Consider the following 19,630-nt stretch of genomic DNA (forward strand, 5'->3'; position numbering starts at 1 on the left):
AAATGAAATGTCTAAACAAGCTGTTTTCTCCTATTCCTGATTACAAATAATTTGGATTAACTGGTACTTTTCTCTAGAAATATTTGCAACAAGGAAAATGCATAAAATAGATATATGAATTATTTCATTAACATGAATGTTTAGATATATTAAAATGAAGGAAAAAAACGTCCATCTAAATGTGCTTCTATACATTGTGCTATTTCTGCACAGTAATTTCAAAATCAACTATTCAGTAGGCCATCAAATAGTATTTAGAAGCGTTAGCAGTTATGTATAATAATGCAAAAATGTGCACACACCTTTTTGCATTATTATATATAAAAAAGTAATAGTGATTCATTCCATGATACAATAAGCATAAAGAATACACTATGTATAATATGCTATGTACAGAATATTCCAACTAGCAACTTTTCGTACATAATTTTATTCATTTATTTTGTTTCTTTCTACTTCTGCAGTAAAGTAAGTCTATTGTTCTCTGCTTTTCAAATTCCTGAACAGGTTAGTTTGCAGGGATTAGTTTTTGCCTGAAGGCCCACAAAGTTTAAACTGAACTATTCTTGAACTAACTAAAAAACATCTTGGAAAGAGTAGTTTTCAAGAATGATGCCCAGGAAACTGAAGCAAAGTTAATTAAGAGCAGCTGTCTACGTCTGTAGTGAAGTAGATCAGTATCCCATCAAATCCTCTAAAGGTTCCCCACTTTTAAATCAGTATGTACTTCCATTTGCATTGGGGGAATGATAAAATGTATTAAAAGTACTCCTTTAAATGCACATAACATGAGATGTTAATATAAGTTTAAAAAAAAAAAATCAATACATATTTTATGATTACTGAATGGCTGTTCAAAATCAGATGAATTCTTATGTTTTCTTTTAAATATTTTTCATTTCATAAAGATTGTACAAAACAATGAATTTTTAACGCTTTAGTCAAACATTCAGAATTGGAGAACAAAAGATTTATTTTTGAAAACAAGAACTGTGGTTTATACAATTCCAGACATGAATCTGTTTTCAATTACTGAAAGTATTTCCACTTCAGTGGAAAGGGATCAAGTCTACAGCTACACAATTTTGGGGCAATGAATGAAATTATATTAAGCTTTATAAACAGAATGACTTTGTGACAGGATCACATAGTCTGCATATTCCATGTCTGTTATGAGAAAAAAGAAAAGAGAATTATAAATAAGAACATTGGATTTGCAAGTGTGGAGTGGAAAATACGACATGCTTCTCCCCCTTTCAAGTAGCATAATAAATGTCCTAGATTTCCTGGCAATACTTAATAATTATTTCTAAATCAACATTTTCAGATATTATATAGAAGTACACTGTATTTGCGTTTATAAAGTTGGATTTATATATTTAATTACTTTTTCTCTTTATTACAGTTTTTTTAAAAAAAAAAAAACAGCAGTATGCTAAACAGTGCTGTACGGTGAGGTCCGTTATTTTTACAGGCAGCCGATTCCTTTATTAGAAATATTTACTACCCTTTGAGAATGCCGATATACGTTCGCACTAATCAAGTCCAAAAGCCTAAGGAACTCAACCCAATTTTGGCTAAATCAGAAAGCGGTGAAGACTAGATTTCCTATTCTAAGATTTGAATGCAATAATTTGCGGGTTTTTTTTAATCAACACACCCGTTCACGAATTCTTTGAATGTTAAAGTCCTGTACGAAAAGAAGAGCCGCTTAAGTAACCGGAGAGCTTTTCGTAAGAGCATTAGCACGTTGAGAAATAGGTAAAGTTAAGCTTCGCCTTTGCTAGATCTCCATCTAGCTCTTCAGGGGTTAACAAGCCACCTCATTTCCAACGCTAATATTGCCTCTGCACCGATTCCAAGAGAAGAGCAGCCTCCTCCTCCCATTCTGTAACACCGCATCGGAACAAACATACATAAAAGGAGAAGGGGAGAAAAATCCGCACATTTACCTACAGCAGCACTAGCGCTTCTGTTTTTGAATGTTTTAAGTGGATCTTCTCGAAGTAAGTATTCGCACTTTATCCCGGCTCGGCTGTAAGGTCAAAGAAGGGTAGCTTTTCAGTCACCCACCTTTCCGTGGTGATTCCGCCTTCTGGATGTGACGAGCTGAGCGCAGCCCTTCCAAGTTGAATCAGTCTATAATGTATCATGTTACAGAGCCTGGCTTTCTCTTCAGGCACCGAACAGCAATCAGACATGATAGGCTGAGGCTCCTCTGTTTACATCCAAGCAGGGGAGGGGGCGGGGTTGGCATCGCTTAACCCTTGCCAAGCCACGGGGCGCCTCCTGCTCCCCATTTCCTCGGACTGCCGTAAGAGGACGGAGTTCTGAGCACGGCCAAAGCCGCTCGCGCTTTTTCGTCTCCCCCAAACGAACCTCCCCGCTTCTTTCAGATGTGTGCAGAGACTGGCGGAGCCCCCGACCCCAAGATAAGCTATCGCACTGAAGGACTGCATCCCAGCAGCACCTATTGCATAAAGAGCAGCCGGAACAGGGAAAGCTTTGGAAGGCAAAATAAAATTGGTCTTTTGTGGCAGAGCAAAAGTGTCAAATTATAAAAAGGACAACAAATTAAATATCTGATAAAGATGGATGCTTGGGTTGTTCCTTTTTTTTTTTTTAAGCGACTATGCATCTCTCAAAGTACTTAATTCTTTGAGCGTTAATAATTATTTTCTCCGACAGTCTGAAATTGCAGGAGTCCGTTCTTCCCAATGGGCGCCTTGGAGAACTCCTTTGATTGGGGACTGTGGAAGAATCGCAAATTTAAGGCTCGAGATCCGTGCCTGGCGGGTTCGGGTTTCTGCGCTACTCAGACAACAAACAGCCTTAAAGATACGTGATGATCACAAACTGATTATCTGATCCCGTAGCATTTGCCTTTCTGATCCTGTAGCATTGGCATCGATCTAGGTTATATTACGTTAGGCTACCATTTCTGGCTGCAGAAATCAGGATAACCAACAAATAGCTTAGGGCCACAAAAAAGAAAACAAAAAGGACCACCCGTCCAAGACTCTCTTGCCAGGTCCTCCAGATTTCTGCAGACCAAATATAGTAGCCCTAATAAAAGTGTTTTGAGCTGGTGCAGAAAATGCAAAATGGATTAAAGAACAGGATTAATATAAATGCTTAATTCTCTTGAGAATTATTGACACAGATCTATCAGCACTGCAAATACAGAATCAGAGTTGGAATTTTACAAAAATTTAAAGGAGCTGAGATGAAACAAAAAAACCTGAAACTATCCAGAATATTGCTATAACGAAGGGTTTATCCCCAGGAAGTAAGGAAAACCCATTGGAAGCCCATAGCAATATTTTTGAAGGTTACAGGGTTGTGGATCCATAAGAATAATCGAGGAAAAGGCCTTTTGCCTTCGGAATACCTGCAGCCCCAGATCTTAGTCATAAACGTGGGACTATTAACAGATCTTGGTTCTGTTTCACTTCCTGTTTGAGTGGAGAAAGATTTGTGCAAGTCAAGCACTGATTCTTCTGGAGGAACAGGGCAATTGTGTTATTTATACACTATTCCTAGATAATATATCAAGTGTTTTTATTTAGTTAAATTTAACTTTCTAATACTGTTCTTTCTAAATTATTTGGCTAAAATCAACCTCAATTAGAAACATATCAATTATTGGCACGAACACTGTATGAATTAGCTCATATGTGTGTACATTGCTCAATTTATGTTTATTCCCCCACCCAAATTTGATCAACCAACAGGGGGCTGTACAGCTCTTGCCACTAATTTACAACAGGAACATTTAAACATTTTGCTTTAAAAATTTTCTTTTAAAAATATCATAATTCATTATCTCATAATTTTATTCTATGATGTATACTGCATTGCTTGGTAATCCTAATATTTGTATTCTGCATCAACTGATTTTTGAGGATTAATAATTTAACCATTGAATAAATTTCTTACGAACATGGAAAATCATAGCTTTATCATATTTGTAAATGCTATGTTATTTACCTGTTTTTTATTATTTATAATTTTTTTCCTTGATTGTATAATTTATATGGCTTCTTAGATGGTTTCCTAGATTAGATGAACAAGCGAAGAAAACCTTTTCTTCGCTTGTTCATCTAATTGTTTCATCTCAACTTTTTGCAAGTAAACAACATACTTACTACTACATGTAAATTAAGTTTGTCTCTATTATGTTTTTCCATTGGTTTCACATGAGTTGGAGGGGCTATTTTCATACATTTGAGGTTTATAATTATTTTTTCAAAATGAATATCCTCACATTCTGAAATTCTCTGTTCTTTATGTTGTTCTTTATGTGTATGTTACTAAGAATTTCCCAAATTTGGAAATATTTTCAAATACTTCAAAATACAATTCAGATTCATAAATACCAATGTATTTATGAACATTCTATGACAGCTTTTTTTCATTTTCTATCCAGAAGTCAGGCAATCACCAACATAAAGATAATTTACCAACATCTCTTCAACTGTCAATGAACACCTTAAATTCCCAAAATATTCAGTGCATGAAAACATCACATACTAAATTTAAAATAGAGACTCAAAATTATCTAAAAAGTGTCTTAATCATTACTAAATAACATAATTCTTACCAATTAATATAATTTAACTATTAGTCATAATTATGAAAAGAAATGTTAAAATGATTAAATTCCTTGCTTTTGGCTTTCAAGCAAATAATAAGAATAAAGAACACAGGTCATTTATCATGGTTGCATTTTAAATTCCTTAAATTAACCCAAACATATTATTCTAATCTAGCATAAACCTAGGTTTTTTTGTTTATAGAATAAACAATATTAAGACGTCATAGTTCTGACAAGCTCCATCTTGTAAAGGCTGGAGGCTCTGGTAATGTCAAAGAAAGAGCAGACAGAAATCTCTCAATGCCATTGGGAAAGCTACTATAATCCTAGACAAAAGGATTTTGGCAGGTGGAAAGACTTACAGAAATAAATTATATGAAGCAATATATTATGAAAAGATTATCAGAAGATGAAAGGAAGTTATGGTACAGAGATAGCTAATGGGCAAAATAAAATTATGAAAAGGACAAAGAAACAAAATAAATGTTTCTAAAATAAAAAAAAATGGGAGAAAGGATAGATGGAGATTTGATGTACATGTATTTCATTATTATTGCAAGGCTCTTGTGACTTCATGGGAAGATGGGGAATCAACAAAATACCATTGCCAAAACTTCACAAATCTTGGTTTACCTTACAAACCACACCTTGCATATTAGTTAAAATTGATTCTCCCCCACTTCTCTGGATGACAGATAACTTAGGAGATATATGGGACAGGCAGAGGCAACTTCTCATATTTCTGCTTCAGCCTTCTGGAAATTGGTGAATATTAGTAATACCTTTTTCTGCAAATTAGAGCAATGTGATAGAATTCATTTGCATTGATCTATCATTATATCATAGTAAAACAATTACATTTTCTGTGTTGAGATGCACACTAACATTTATCCTTCCCTCTGACCATTACAAAGAAAAAAGACCATCTGTGACCTTGCATAGCCTTTCTTAGTAAGCACAACTATGAAAGTTTGTATATGGCCTAATTCTGCAATCAGAAATTATTATTTATTAAATTTATGTGCTGTCCATTTTACTTTGGGGCTAATCTAGGTTACTTGCAGCAGTAAAAACATAAAATTATAAAAATGTAAATTTAACAATAGTAAAACAAAAAAAAATAAAAATAATTAAATTACAGCAATATGATTGAAAGATAGGCAGGGGAAGAGCAGGCTGCATGGGGTGAGGTGAGGTCTTTTATTAGTCATCTCCAGTGTGGTATTCCCCCATTGGATCCCCAGGTCAACTGGCAAAGCCAGGTCTTCAGGCTCTTAAGAAAAAGCCTGTGGTTGTGGGCAGGGGGGTGCAGGATGTTCTAGAAATATGTTTACTTTGCTTCAATCATGGCTTCTAGACCAAGGAACTGGACATTTTTTTTTTAAACAAAAGGAGATTTAGCATACACTCAAAGTTCATACAAATGCACTTCTCATTAATTTCAGGGAGCCATTTCAACATCAAGTTTGTTAGATTACATATCAGTTCATTTATATAATATCTACTAGCTTAAGTAATAAAAACCGGCCCAAATAAAAGTGTGTGTGTGTGTGTGTGAGAGAGACAGAGAGAGAGAGAGTGATCTCAGTATTCAGGATAAATTAGAATATACATTTGGAAATTAGACTTTAGGGGAAGAAATGGTGAAGTTAAGATGGATCTGCTAAAAGTAAAGCTGATAGCCACAGCAGAATGAAGAGTAGACTGATGAATAGATCAGCTCTTAACTCCTCTCCAGACAAGTATACTACTTGAAATAGCCTGGAAGTGCTCCAGGCAGTTGCTTCTCACAGGGAGACTGCAAGAAAGGAATTACCAGCAGGTTTAGGGATCTGGGAGATGAGAGAATAGTTATTTTATTCCTCAAACTGACACTGGGTTTATATACTTCCCTTTCCAATCACTGTCGGTGATTGCTTATTCATTGTTTTTCAGATATGAGGAAACTTTGGATTGATAAATTTTACAGAACCAGGCAAGTTTCCTTCAATCCTTAGCAAAATAACTTTTAAATACAAGTTGAAAATTTTAATTTTTTTTCTTTTCAAATAAACAGCAAAAGGATGATTAGAACTTTGATTTTGGAAAGTTACAAACTAACAGCCCAGATGGTCTTGAAATAAGATTTTGTATTAATTATAGGAAACTTTCCCATGGGAAAATGCTTTTGTTCTAAATTCTCTTAAAATATGATAGGATGAGACTTTGAAGGTTGAACAGTAGAGGGAACCAGAATGAACTAAATATTGCAATTAAAGGAGAAAAACACTTAAATAAGAGCAAAATGGAGCAAAATATTTTAACACTGAACATACTGGAAGATAGTTTTGAACAATGGAACCAGAAGTTAATTTTAAGAGTGTCTGCTTTTATAGAAGGACTGTGTCTAAAATATGTTATGGAAGATGAACAAGTTTTACTAGAAAAGACCAAGATTGATCTATAATTGGATTTTAAAATTCCACAATGGACATACAAATGAAGCCGGCTCATGTCTTCATAATTAAAAGGAAGATGCAAACAACAAACCATATAAGTGAGCTGGATAACACTCTTACATTGGATTTACAAAAGGAGCTTGTTAAAGTTTTGAAGAATTTTGTAAGAAAGGACAAAATAAAATGAAAAGAAATCAAATTCTAGAATATTATTTGAAGGGATGAAAGACTTAAAAATAAAAGGAAGGAATTTAAAGTTGGTTTATTTAAGCAAGGTTAAGATATGTATTTGGTATTTGGTATCTGCTAATCCTTAATGACGGTATACGGATCAGGACTGAACAAGAAGGCTTTAAGGAGCTGTTTATAAATAGATAGTTTATATTTGTTGTGATGAAGGCGGAAATCATTTTATATATTTGTTTTCCTTTATTCTTATTTTTTCCCTCTTTTCCATTTTTCTATTTTGTTCTTTTCTGCATTTTCTATTTCTATTTTTATTATTTTATCTTTGTAATTGTACTTTTAAATACAACTGGAATATACATTTGAAATTTTAAGTGTATGTTGTAGGTGTTCTCCCAGAATGATTGCCCTTATCAATGAAAGATATATTAGTCACCTACTTTTCTACATTATTCTATTATCCAGTTTCCTTTTTTTTTGTCATTGGCATTTTAAAACAATCAGATTGAACTGCAGCTCTCTATCATGCCTGGAAGCACAGTTGGAAAGAAAGAGGATGCTAGAAGCAGGTGATTTACAAAATATTACTTGCTTATCCAATCTTTTTTTGTGAATTAAAAGATTCTCTCAAAATACTATATTAACACAACTAGGCATATACAGACATATTAACCTTCAGACATCTCTATCACTTCTTTACTGACTCTAGGAAATAATGCTAGAATTGTGTTACACTCAGTAAATTACATGTTTATGTTTTCTTAATTTCTGAAAAAGCCGGAACAACCAAAATGCTTATAATAATCCCTGACACTATTAAAAAGGAATTTCTTATCTATTTGTGTAGAAATTATCATAGACAAACATAGATGCAATGCTGAAGATCATAATTCAGATACTATATCTCAAGATCAGAAAAGCTAGCACTGAAGAGCTCCATTTGAGATGTGTAGTTGTGTCTGTCTGTTTGAACTATGAGCATGCTTTCAAGCTAATCTATATACTCACCATCTATGGATAAAGCAAACAGAATGTCAGTTGCTTTAAGGAAAAACTGACCTTCCAATCCTGTCAAAAAAAAGGCAAGCATCCAGATATTTCTTATCTCTTGATTCCTTTCTTATCAGCATATGAACTATCATTCTTAGCTGCACTACTTAACTGCACCAAGAACATACTAATTTAGAATTAAAGTCTTTTTTTATTCTCACCTACCCCAAATGGCCCCAATTCACAAACCTTTGAGATATTAAGTTTGTTAATATTTGAAGTTGTATAAGATTATTAATAAATGCTGCAAAAAAATAACATAGCTACTCCTTTGGAAATATTCTACTCAAAATTGCCTTAGCTTGTCTATAAGCAGAGGCTGCTTCTTGGTGATGGAAGCTGCATTATGTGTCACCTAATTAGTTATGAAATTGGTCCTAAACAGTGAATATTTCCCAATGTAGTCCAATTCAGTCCAAGACTGGCTTACTAAAAGAAGTATTCTTACAAAATAAAACACAAAAAAACAAAAACCCAAGCCTATTTTGTGAAACACACTATCAGAACGTAGTCAGCAAAATATGGCCATAATCCAGAAACACCAGGGGACTTTGTGACTCTATAAACAGTAATGTTATCTTTCCCCTTAAGTCTCCATTTTAATATAAAAGAGCAGGTGATGCTCTCAGAATAGTGCCCCTGCCCATTTAGATAATTTGAGCAAAATCATGTTCATACTAAAATTGACAAAACCTGGCAGAGTGAAAGATACTCTTGATGTTAAACCTTTCTGCACCTTCATTCTCAAATTTGCTCAGCAGCATTGGCCAAGCTGATACTGGCACACTGTCAAGTCATAATCCATTCACTGCAAAATTATCTGTTTAGAAATTCTCAATAAACCCCAGTCATCCATGCAGTAGAATAAAGCACAGGTTTGATAGACGAAGCTAAAAGGCCTTTACGGCAGCTTTTACATTATTTCATATCAATTCACCTGTTAATCTCCATTCTTTCCAAGCATTAAAAAAAAGCTATAAACATTTCAACATTTTTTATAATGAAGAACAAATGACAAGTTCATATTGTATTTCTATATTGTCTTTAAAAAAAATCACATAGCTTTTGGTAATGTAATATCAAGTGGTCAGGTTTTTCTCTAATTTTTTTTTACAGATCCTAGGTTTTGTAAAAGAGATTCCAAAATATTCCTGTAACAGGTTTCATGGTAAACCAGTAGAGAAACTGTACTCCAAACGCTCGTTTGGCCATGTGTATTGAAAGCAGAAGTAAAGGATATTATTTATCAACTACCGCTATCCCATGCCATGTAGGGCTTTAAAGGTAATAACCAGCATCCTGAATCCACATGTACAGTCAGGTCCAGAAATATTGAGACATCAACACAATTCTAACATCTTTGGCTCTATACACCACCACAATGGAGTTGGAATGAAACAAATACAATATGCGTTAACTGCAGACTGTCAGCTTTAATTTGAGGGTATGTACATCCAACTCAGGTGAACAGTGTAGGACTTACAGCAGTTTGTATATGTGCCTCCCACTTGTTAAGGGACCAAAAGTAATGGGACAATTGGCTTCTCAGCTGTTCCATGGCCAGGTGTGTGATATTCCCTCATTACCCCAATTACAATGTGCAGATAAAAGGCCCAGAGTTCATTTCAAGTGTGCTATTTGCATTTGGAATCTGTTGCTGTCAACTCTCAAGATGAGATCCAAAGAGCTGTCACTATCAGTGAAGCAAGCCATCATTAGGCTGAAGAAACAAAACAAACCCATCAGAGAGATAGCAAGAACATTAGGCGTGGCCAAAACAACTGTTTGAAACATTCTCAAAAAGAAGGAATGCACCGGTGAGCTCAGCAACACCAAAAGACCTGGGAGACCATGGAAAACAAGTGTGGTGGATGACCGAAGAATTCTTTCCCTGGTGAAGAAAACACCCTTCACAATAGTTGGCCAGATCAAGAACACTCTCCAGGAGGTAGGTGTATGTGTGTCGAAGTCAACAATCAAGAGAAGACTTCACCAGAGTGAATACAGAGGGTTCGCCACAAGATGTAAACCATTGGTGAGCCTCAAAAACAGGAAGGCCAGATTAGAGTTTGCCAAACAACATCTAACAAAGCCTTCACAGTTCTGGAACAAGATCCTGTGGACAGATAAGACCAAGATCAACTTGTACCAGAGTGATGGGAAGAGAAGAGTATGGAGAAGGAAAGGAATTGCTCATGATCCTAAGCATACCACCTCATCAGTGAAGCATGGTGGTGGTAGTGTCATGGCGTGGGCATGTATGGCTGCCAATGGAACTGGTTCTCTTGTATTTATTGATGATGTGACTGCTGACAAAAGCAGCAGGATGAATTCTGAAGTGTTTCGGGCAATATTATCTGCTCACATTCAGCCAAATGCTGCAGAACTCATTGGACGGCGCTTCACAGTGCAGATGGACAATGACCCAAAGCATACTGCAAAAGCAACCAAAGAGTTTTTGAAGGGACAGAAATGGAATGTTATGCAATGGCCAAGTCAATCACCTGACCTGAACCCCATTGAGCATGCATTTCACTTGCTGAAGACAAAACTGAAGGGAAAATGCCCCCAAAACAAGCAGGAACTGAAGACAGTTACAGTAGAGGCCTGGCAGAGCATCACCAGGGATGAAACCCAGTGTCTGGTGATGTCTATGCATTCCAGACTTCAGGCTGTGATTGACTGCAAAGGATTTGCAACCAAGTATTAAGAAGGGAAAGTTTGATTTATGATTATTATTCTGTCCCATTACTTTTGGTCCCTTAACAAGTGGGAGGCACATATGCAAACTGCTGTAAATCCTACACCGTTAATCTGAGTTGGATGTACATACCCTCAAATTAAAGCTGACAGTCTGCAGTTAACGCACATTGTGTTTGTTTCATTCCAACTCCATTGTGGTGGTGTATAGAGCCAAAGATGTTAGAATTGTGTCGATGTCCCAATATTTCTGGACCTGACTGTAAGTCAACTGGAAGCAGTGCAGCTCATGAAGTAGCAATGTTGCAAGGGCAAAATGAAATACAGTCATGTTATACATGCCATTGCATTATGGGTCAACTGAAGTTCCCAAGGGTGGCGCCATATAAACCATGTTACAGTAGTCTAATCAGGAGGCAAATAAGATGTTAGTGATCATGAACAGGGTCTCCTACTCCAGAAATGGGCACAATTGATGTATTATCTCCAAAGACTTGAAATGGACACACCTAACATTAGAACCATCATTAAAAAGGCACAAAAAGAATGTTTTTCCTGTGTCAACTCAGAAAGCTCAGATTGCCCAAGGATCTGCTGATACAGTTCTATAGAGGAATTATTGAGTCTGTCATTTGTACCTCAATAATTGTCTGGTTTGGCATAGCAACCAAACAGGGAGGTACGGACTTCAATGGATAGTTAGGACTGCAGAAAAAAACAGCCTGCCATCCATTGATGATCTATATACTGCACAAACCAGAAAGAGGGCTGAGGAAATATCTACACACCACTCACATCTGTACATAATCTATTTCAACTTCTCCCCTCAGGACGCTGCTATAGAGCATTGCATGCCATAATAAATAGACATAAATATAGTTTTTTACCCCATGCCATCACTCTGCTGTACACTTAATTTCCATAGCACTGTCTCATTTCTCATCTTTCCTACTATCTTCTCCTATTGGTTTCTTACAACTTATTAATTGCTTGTTTGTAACATGATTGATGATTGTAACTATGATGTATGACTTATGACCGATTACTTGCTGTTTATATGTACACTGGGAGCTTATACACCAGAGACAAATTCTTTGTGTGTCCAATCACACTTGACCAATAAAGAATTCTATTCTATTCTATTCTATTCTATTCTATTCTATTCTATTCTATTCTATTCTATTCTATTCTATTCTATTCTATTCTAGTGTGCCTCAGTTATCTCCAGAAGACCTGCTCTACTGGAATGTAATTTGCAGGGAGTTGAGTGATTTTACTAGCCAAGGATCCATAACAGTCCTCACAGCAACCCTTACAAGTACTTTACCAGTCCCTCCTGACCTAGAAGAGACTGGCTTGTCCTGAATATGACTATTGGCCAATACTTGGAGGAATTAATAAAGCCAGAGATACAAGCTTTTATGACCAGCCTTATTGTCATAACTTCATAAGAAAAAGCTGTAACAAAGGCTGTCATTTGCATCTGGTCACATTCATTCCTACTTCTCCACCAGTGGTGATCTATCTGTCTCTTCTATCACTTCACCTGCCTATGAAAACATGCAGGGGGATATTGGGATCTACAGATAGAGAACATCTGTATAGATTGTCATTGCCTCATTCCAGGCAGTGCCAAGAACTTAGTTAAACCTTGTTATCAAAATCCCAAGAAAAACCTCAAGCTCCCTCTAAAACCCAAAGGAACCCATTAGGTTCCTGGGACAGGCAAACTGAGTAGACCCTGCTTCCCTGTGGAAGGATGCATGCTGTGGTAAACTCCAACATTACTGGTAATGATCAATTCATGACAACAGATAGATGGCAATATCCACCAACTCCAGATCACACAGCTACTGCTCTGAAACAAAAGCCAGGTCATTTTTCTAGCGTTAAAGGAATTACATCTGAATATTTTGGCAGCACTTGGGGAAGGTATCAATAGTGAAGCCCATCACTCTGAGGAAAGGACATAATTTCCAGTTTATTTTACAACACTGAGGATAGTAAGCCAACTGTTCCTAACTTTAACATTATTCTTAGGCACAATTGATCGATTATATGCAAAAAATATTTACTTTTACCCTCTTGAATCTGTACAGAGCAGGTTTAGACCAATGCTTTGTTCTTTATCATCTGGCAGAAAAAAAGTATAGTGATTCCCGGATAAATTTTCTATGTGGCTTTTGTATAGTTGATCTTTAATCTAAAATCTATAGAGAGACTATGGGTCAAACTTGGCCCAGACAGATAAAAAGCTGTTAATGTTTACCAAAAAGTTATATACTACGGTATTATAGATTTAGGTATACTCGTCATGGTAATTTGTTGGACTATATCATCATCATGGTGAAGCTGGAATATATTTAACCTATCTTCTTTCAATTTATATATTTACTTAATTGTGAAACATTTCCTGAACCAAGTCTTTATCCTTTTCTGGCAATAGAACAATTCCAATTGTTCAAGTCCAACTACACACTGACAACACAGAATCTTGTATGATAAGGGCACATGATAAGGACACTGAAGTTTCCACCTATCTTTGGCAAAGATGAAAAACTAATTGTTAACTTCCAGAAAATCAGGGTGATCATTTTTGCAAAATGAAGATGTTGGTTTGTTCTTTCATACCTCTCTGCCACAAAATAAGCACAAATATTCTACTATTTACATCCAGAAGAACATGATCACAACTTTATACTTTTCCATATAAAGAGAGGGTGGTTATTCTGTCCTGGAGTCCTGTAATATATTTGAAACTACATTTATCCATCAGATTCTGTATGGGATACTCATAAAGAACAAAATACATTAAAAACATTACAACATTTTGTCTATTATTGCTGCTCCCAAATTCGTTAGAAATTTAATAAACTAACCAACTAACTAACAAACTAACAAACAAACTGCAGCTTTTTACTCTGAGTTGGAGATATTCCTTTGAAGGCCAGAACCTAGCATCATATATTTTCCTTAATAGGTCTTGCCCAATTATTTTTAAAAATTACTTAACATTCAGATAAATAAAACATATGATGAATTGTTGAACTATAATATTTTTGTTTTAAGTTGTGGCAATGCCAAAAGACTTCTCAGGCAGCTGCCAAACTGACGACTATTTCTTGAATTATGGGAATTTTAAAATAGGTCTATTAGCTTGGATTCTTGTTAACAGAATTGCTTCAAAATACATATGCATCTGTTCCAAGATTTAACAGTCTGTTTCTTTGGTGTTGTATGGTGGATGTCCCAGCATTCTTATTTTGAAAACTGATATTCCTGTGGTTCAGGTATCTTTTGAGTCATATAATGCTGTATTACTAATTTTATTACAGATGAACTAGAGCAGGAAATCAATTTAAGAGGAAGGCTAAAACAACTTTTATTGAGATTAGTGATTATAACAGAATCTTGCAAGTCTGATTATGCTATACCTCCTCCTGCTTCTTATAGTTCAATTAATTAGGGAGGTGTATACCTACAGTAAGTCCCCTTCAAATCTTATATGGCTTTTCTGAAATTAAAAAATGCTTCAGTTCCTTTTACCTATCTCTTGACCTATCCCTTTCAAATTTTCCTTGGTCTCTACAGTTTTATAGGGATTGGCAGGTCCTGTTAATTTATTTTATTCTTCAGAGAATAGAGGCAGTATTTTCTCTGTATTCTTACAGGTAGTAAATTCTACCCATACTAACTACTGATTGATAAATCCTAATATTTACCTGGCAGTTGCTAAATTGCTTGTCTCTGTATGCATCATTCATTACTTATTCAGCTTTGAAGCATTACTATAGTGTTTGTTATGTCTTTTTTTAAAAAAAAATCTACTAAATTTTTATTTTAATTGTAAGCTGGTAATTGACTATAATAAAACTGTAGTATCTAACTTGTCCCTTTTGCTATTATAAAAATTAGGTCTGATACACTATAAAACTTCATTCATTGTTTTTTACAATAGCATACCGTAGTAGTTTATAATCATTTTGTGATTAAATAAGACCCCAGGTCTTGTCTTTTCCTGTTGCTTTCAGCTTCCAGTTCACCATAGATAACAGAAAAACTCATTATTAACTCCCAAGGGCTTCCAAATACTTTCTTTTAATATTCTTCTAATTTGTACTATTACATCTCATTTCATTTCTATTACTTTAATCCACAAGACTACCCAATTTATCCCATAAACTTTTTCTAATTATCTATACTGAAGTATTCATACAATCAAGTGATCATCCTCTCAACAAACAATTTTTATTTCTCTGATCTCTATTTCTAAACAACCGAACTAATAAAAACATGGAATGTAACTTGTGCTAGTACTGCATGTTTTTTGTGAGCACTGTTACTATTTTTAGGAAACAAAAATTCTGTACCTCTTTGAGAATGGTTAGAAAATCATAATAAAAGATGGGTATCAAAAGATGGGTATTAAAGGAAAGAATAAATACTTCCTTTTGCCAAACAATATCCTCCATTTGATCAACTTTTGCATAACTGATTTCTTAACACTGGATTCATAACCCAGTACATTAGTGGAATACATTATAATTTATCAAGCAACTAATCATGGAACTGAGTAATATTCAAAGTGATTGGCAAATATTTCCAGTGTCATCTACCTTACAAAGACCTTGTTTCCTTCTCTACCTTTTGGGAGACAAAGTGGTCTGCTAGGTTTGTCTTATTTAGTACAATATGTGTCTCCCAATTGATGTCAGGGTAGTTAAAGTCCCCCATTACTATTGGATTTATTAGATAAATGGTTTTATTATATTTGGCTTTCAAACTTCAATAACAGACAATAATTACTCCACTGCAAAAATGGGTACTGTTGAAAAACTACCACTCTGTTCCCCTCCCATTGCACTAGTCCTCACTTTCTGATTCCCAGGGATCTTTGAAGTTGGACTAGTATCTTTTCCAAACTGATCAATAGCATAAACTATCAACACTTCAGCTTATACATTATCCCCAGCCCAAAAACAATTCTAGCAGGTTTAGATTTCTCTTACGGCAAGGAGGGAAATATAACAATACTATATTTACAGATCAACAATCACTGTTTCCTAGAAATATTCAAAATGACAAATTCAAATCTACCTTAAGAAATAATTGTTAACAATTTTTAATATTTGAAATTTAATACAGGATGAGAAAGGATGAAACTATTGACCATTTGATCAGTCACTGCAACAAAATTTCAAGTTGCTAAAATTATTCATTGAAAACTTTGTCGGCAGTTTGGATTTGAATGTAGCAAGAACAAGCAAGACCATCAAGTTAAGGTTTTAGAAAATAAATGTATTAAGATCTTGTGGAATTTTAAAATCCGAATAGACAAGAACTTTGATTTATATATTGTTATATATACTGTTATATTGTTGATATAATAGTAATCAAAAAGAAGAATGTCTGATTCATTGATGTTTGCTACTAGGATGGAGGAAATAATTTGAAAAAAATTGCAAAACTGGGACTTGCATATCAAAGCTGAAGGCTTAACCTCTGAAAAGATATATTTTATACTTATATATTTAGAAAGGCAAATACTATTGAATAACTCTAATGGAGACTTGGTGGAATGTCTGTCATGACTAGAAAAAAGTAATTAAAGGTCATATTATTCCAATGAAAGGGAAGGGAAGAGAGTGAAGATGATCATGCACTGTATGTTAAGAATATCTATTCCTGTTCATAAATTGAAATGTAGACCTTCTAAAAAGGCATGAACACAAGTTCATGACATTTTATGAGAGGTTTGCTAAGCATGACATAAAGACTATTCTGGATCTTGCTGACAACTTTGTTCTTCAAAAGTGAAGGAATACAAGAGGATTAACTACCAGATTTAATGTTGGTCAATGGAAAGAAATACTAAAAGCAAACAATTATAATAGGATAGCAGAAGAGGCCAACATAGTTAAACAAAATCCTGAGTGAGGGTCTGAAAACAAAGAGAGATATAGAAAAGAGAAAGAAGGCTAAGTCATTAAAGGAGACTTACAAGCAGATGGTTTTAGGAAGACAAAAGTTTAGAGTAAGGCAAGGTTAGCAAAGGATGCTAAAAATAACAAAAAGATTAAGATACATTCAAAATAAAAGGAAAAGAACTAGTACATCAGAGGACCTAATTGTAAAATATGACAGGTAATAAAGAAAAGGCAGCCAGGCAAGTGAATGAGCCAGTAACCAAAGTCATCAAGCCAGTGACCAGAGGGAGGCAGACATGCCAGAGGATGGTGGAAGCAACCTGAGTCTGGCAAGTGAGCAATCCAGTGACCACAGTGAGCAAGCTAGTAACAAGAGGTGAGGTGGATGTGGCATAGGCTGGCAGAGGTGAACTGAGCTGGTGGCACGAGCAGATAAGCAATCGCCTGTGGGCAAAGGTCAGTGCGAGAGGCAGTGGGAGAGACACTGAGGAGTCAAGTGAGTGATTGAGAATGGGGAAGAGTCTAGTTGCCTGGGGAAAAGGAAGAGGGACCTGGACTCTAGCGGCCCTCTTAGGGGCAGAGCTACAGAAGAATACTTGTTTGGTAATTCTAGGCTGAAGTTGGCAATAGGGTTAAAGTCATTATGGAATTTGATGAGAGATCAATTCTTAACAGATCTAGAAAATTATATAAATGTATATTTAACATAAAAACTGAAAAAAGATACATGTAGAAAGGAATCAACCCACTGCAATTATAAACTCTTTATGGTTATTTGAAAAGACTATCAGGTTGCACCTGTCTTTTTATCATTTATCTATATGGCACTAATATGCTCACCATTCATTAAATTTCTTAATTCTTTTGATTATCATTCTTATAATATATCCTACATATTTGTCTAAAATCATTCATGGCCAGCTCCAATCTTATGAACTTTATTTTTTTACCTGATACTTCTTCTAGAGATGGGACAGTAAATCACTGTCTGGTTTTATAACCCCTAAGAGATGAAATTCTAAATAGCATCTGTACATAGTTTTTGTGGATTTATGGGCCAAACTCAAAAGCTCCATTATTGATAAACACCTGCTCTTACTCATATAAGCTGTATAAAAAAACAAGATCTAGAGTTAGGCATAACAGTGCCAAACAGCTGTCAAAGCCAATTACAACAGTGCAGTGTTGGCTGTACAGTATTTTTATCTGTTTTTGTTCAATAAATGCCCTGCTTAAATGCTTTCAGGAGCTACACTCCTAATTTGGCAGTTAGCACTTATCTATTTTATTCTGTGAAAACTATGCAACAATCCTATCATTGACTTAGGATACTGTTACAAACCATAAAAAATACAAATACTATTTTCTCCAATAGTATCAAAATTCTTGGACATAAGTAAGAGTATTCTCTGCCTACATGATATAGCTATTTTGCAGCTATTACATTTAAGACTGTAATAAAGTATATTATTTTTAATTTATATCTATTCTTCTAATCACCTTTAAGGCTTTAGATTTTTGGTCAAGCTCTATTGTTCTTGCTAAGACTGTAGACTCAAAAGATTTAGTTTTGTGTTAATAAAACAAATTTATGAAATAAAATGAATTGTTCTTATGCTAACTGGAAAGACTTCCAGTATAATGGAATATTAGACAGAGACCATCTAATGCTGGCAAAGCAATTTGTACTATCTTTATATATTATTAACAAGAAATAACTCTTCCTGTGTAGTACATAAGTCACAGAACTAAATACTTACGCAAGTAGTTCTAGGTGAACATAAAGCAAAAAATTAATGTTTGAATCATATATCCTGTAAACCATTATGGTTATTTATCAACCTAAGTTATTACACTCACTAGCTCTTCAAATATGGTATACAGCTCATGCTTATTTAATTCATTACTGTATTTGATCATCAGTAAATTAAGGCTTTCTATGACAATAATAGCCATAGTGTCCTGGATTGGGCCTCCATCTGCCCCTGTTGTGGCTGTAAATATAGAAGCTTAATCTTAAATTCATATTTCATTCCAATTAATAAACTGTAGCTAAGGTTGACTACTTTTTGTTTGAAACACACTCATTTCAAATTAAGTTATACAATTAATGTGGTTTGAGAGAGCACAGCCAGGTTAACATACTGTTTTTGATTCAGATGCAATGCTACACTATGTATAAGAAAAGAGTTCCCAACTGCCTGCCATACTTTGCCAAAAGAAATAGAAATGAGGAATATGTCAGTTAAGGCTGATTAAAGCTCATGCCCCTTATAATAAGATCTCCTAGTGCTCATGCATCTCATCCCTGTTGCCTTGGTGTGGTTACAGAGTCCTCCAGATACTGCTAGTAATAATTACTTATACTGTAATTATTAATTTGTTAGATAAAATAATAAATGCACAAATAAATACAAAGAGAATAATCATATAAATTTTATTTTATTTAGATAAAATTAGTGTTCACCCTGACCTTATTCACTTATTTTCTATTTTGGAGATTTCTTCCCTTCTAGCATGTAACTCAATAGCAAGTGAAGTCCTTGGCATGATTGCAAATCCCTGTAAAAATTAATCTTATCTTGATTCTAAAGTATGATGAAAATGATTTTTATAAAGATAACATATGGAGGATAATTAATTTCTAAATAGTTTCCGCTAAGGATACATGTAGATGCCTATATAAATATATGTTTCTGTTTTACTGCTATATCACATATGATAATATGTGA

At 34.8% G+C, this 19,630-nt stretch overlaps 1 protein-coding gene and 1 long non-coding RNA gene across 30 annotated transcripts in view; one reads left to right on the plus strand and one right to left on the minus strand.

Moving 5' to 3' along the window:
- Positions 1–19,630, minus strand: part of TENM3 (teneurin transmembrane protein 3) — a 1,586,501-nt gene that overhangs the window by 301,429 nt on the left and 1,265,442 nt on the right. For 5 of the 29 annotated variants that reach the window (XM_087874756.1, XM_087874753.1, XM_087874748.1 and 2 more), the window contains exon 1: positions 1,957–2,199. The exons of 9 other annotated variants lie outside the window; for them this stretch is intronic. The gene's annotated coding sequence lies outside the window, so the exon portion shown is untranslated. Of the gene's footprint in view, positions 1–1,952; positions 2,227–19,630 lie in introns of those variants that run through there. 15 more of the 29 variants (XM_087874757.1, XM_087874754.1, XM_087874744.1 and 12 more) reach the window with 8 other exon arrangements.
- On the plus strand, positions 443–2,594 carry LOC117654585 (uncharacterized). Its single transcript, XR_004588334.2, has 2 exons — positions 443–2,006; positions 2,397–2,594. It is a non-coding gene; the product is annotated as an uncharacterized LOC117654585 (long non-coding RNA).

The sequence above is a fragment of the Pantherophis guttatus genome, chromosome 8, assembly GCF_059756535.1.
Source record: "Pantherophis guttatus breed Tessera chromosome 8, ASM5975653v1, whole genome shotgun sequence".
NCBI lineage: Eukaryota > Metazoa > Chordata > Lepidosauria > Squamata > Colubridae > Pantherophis > Pantherophis guttatus.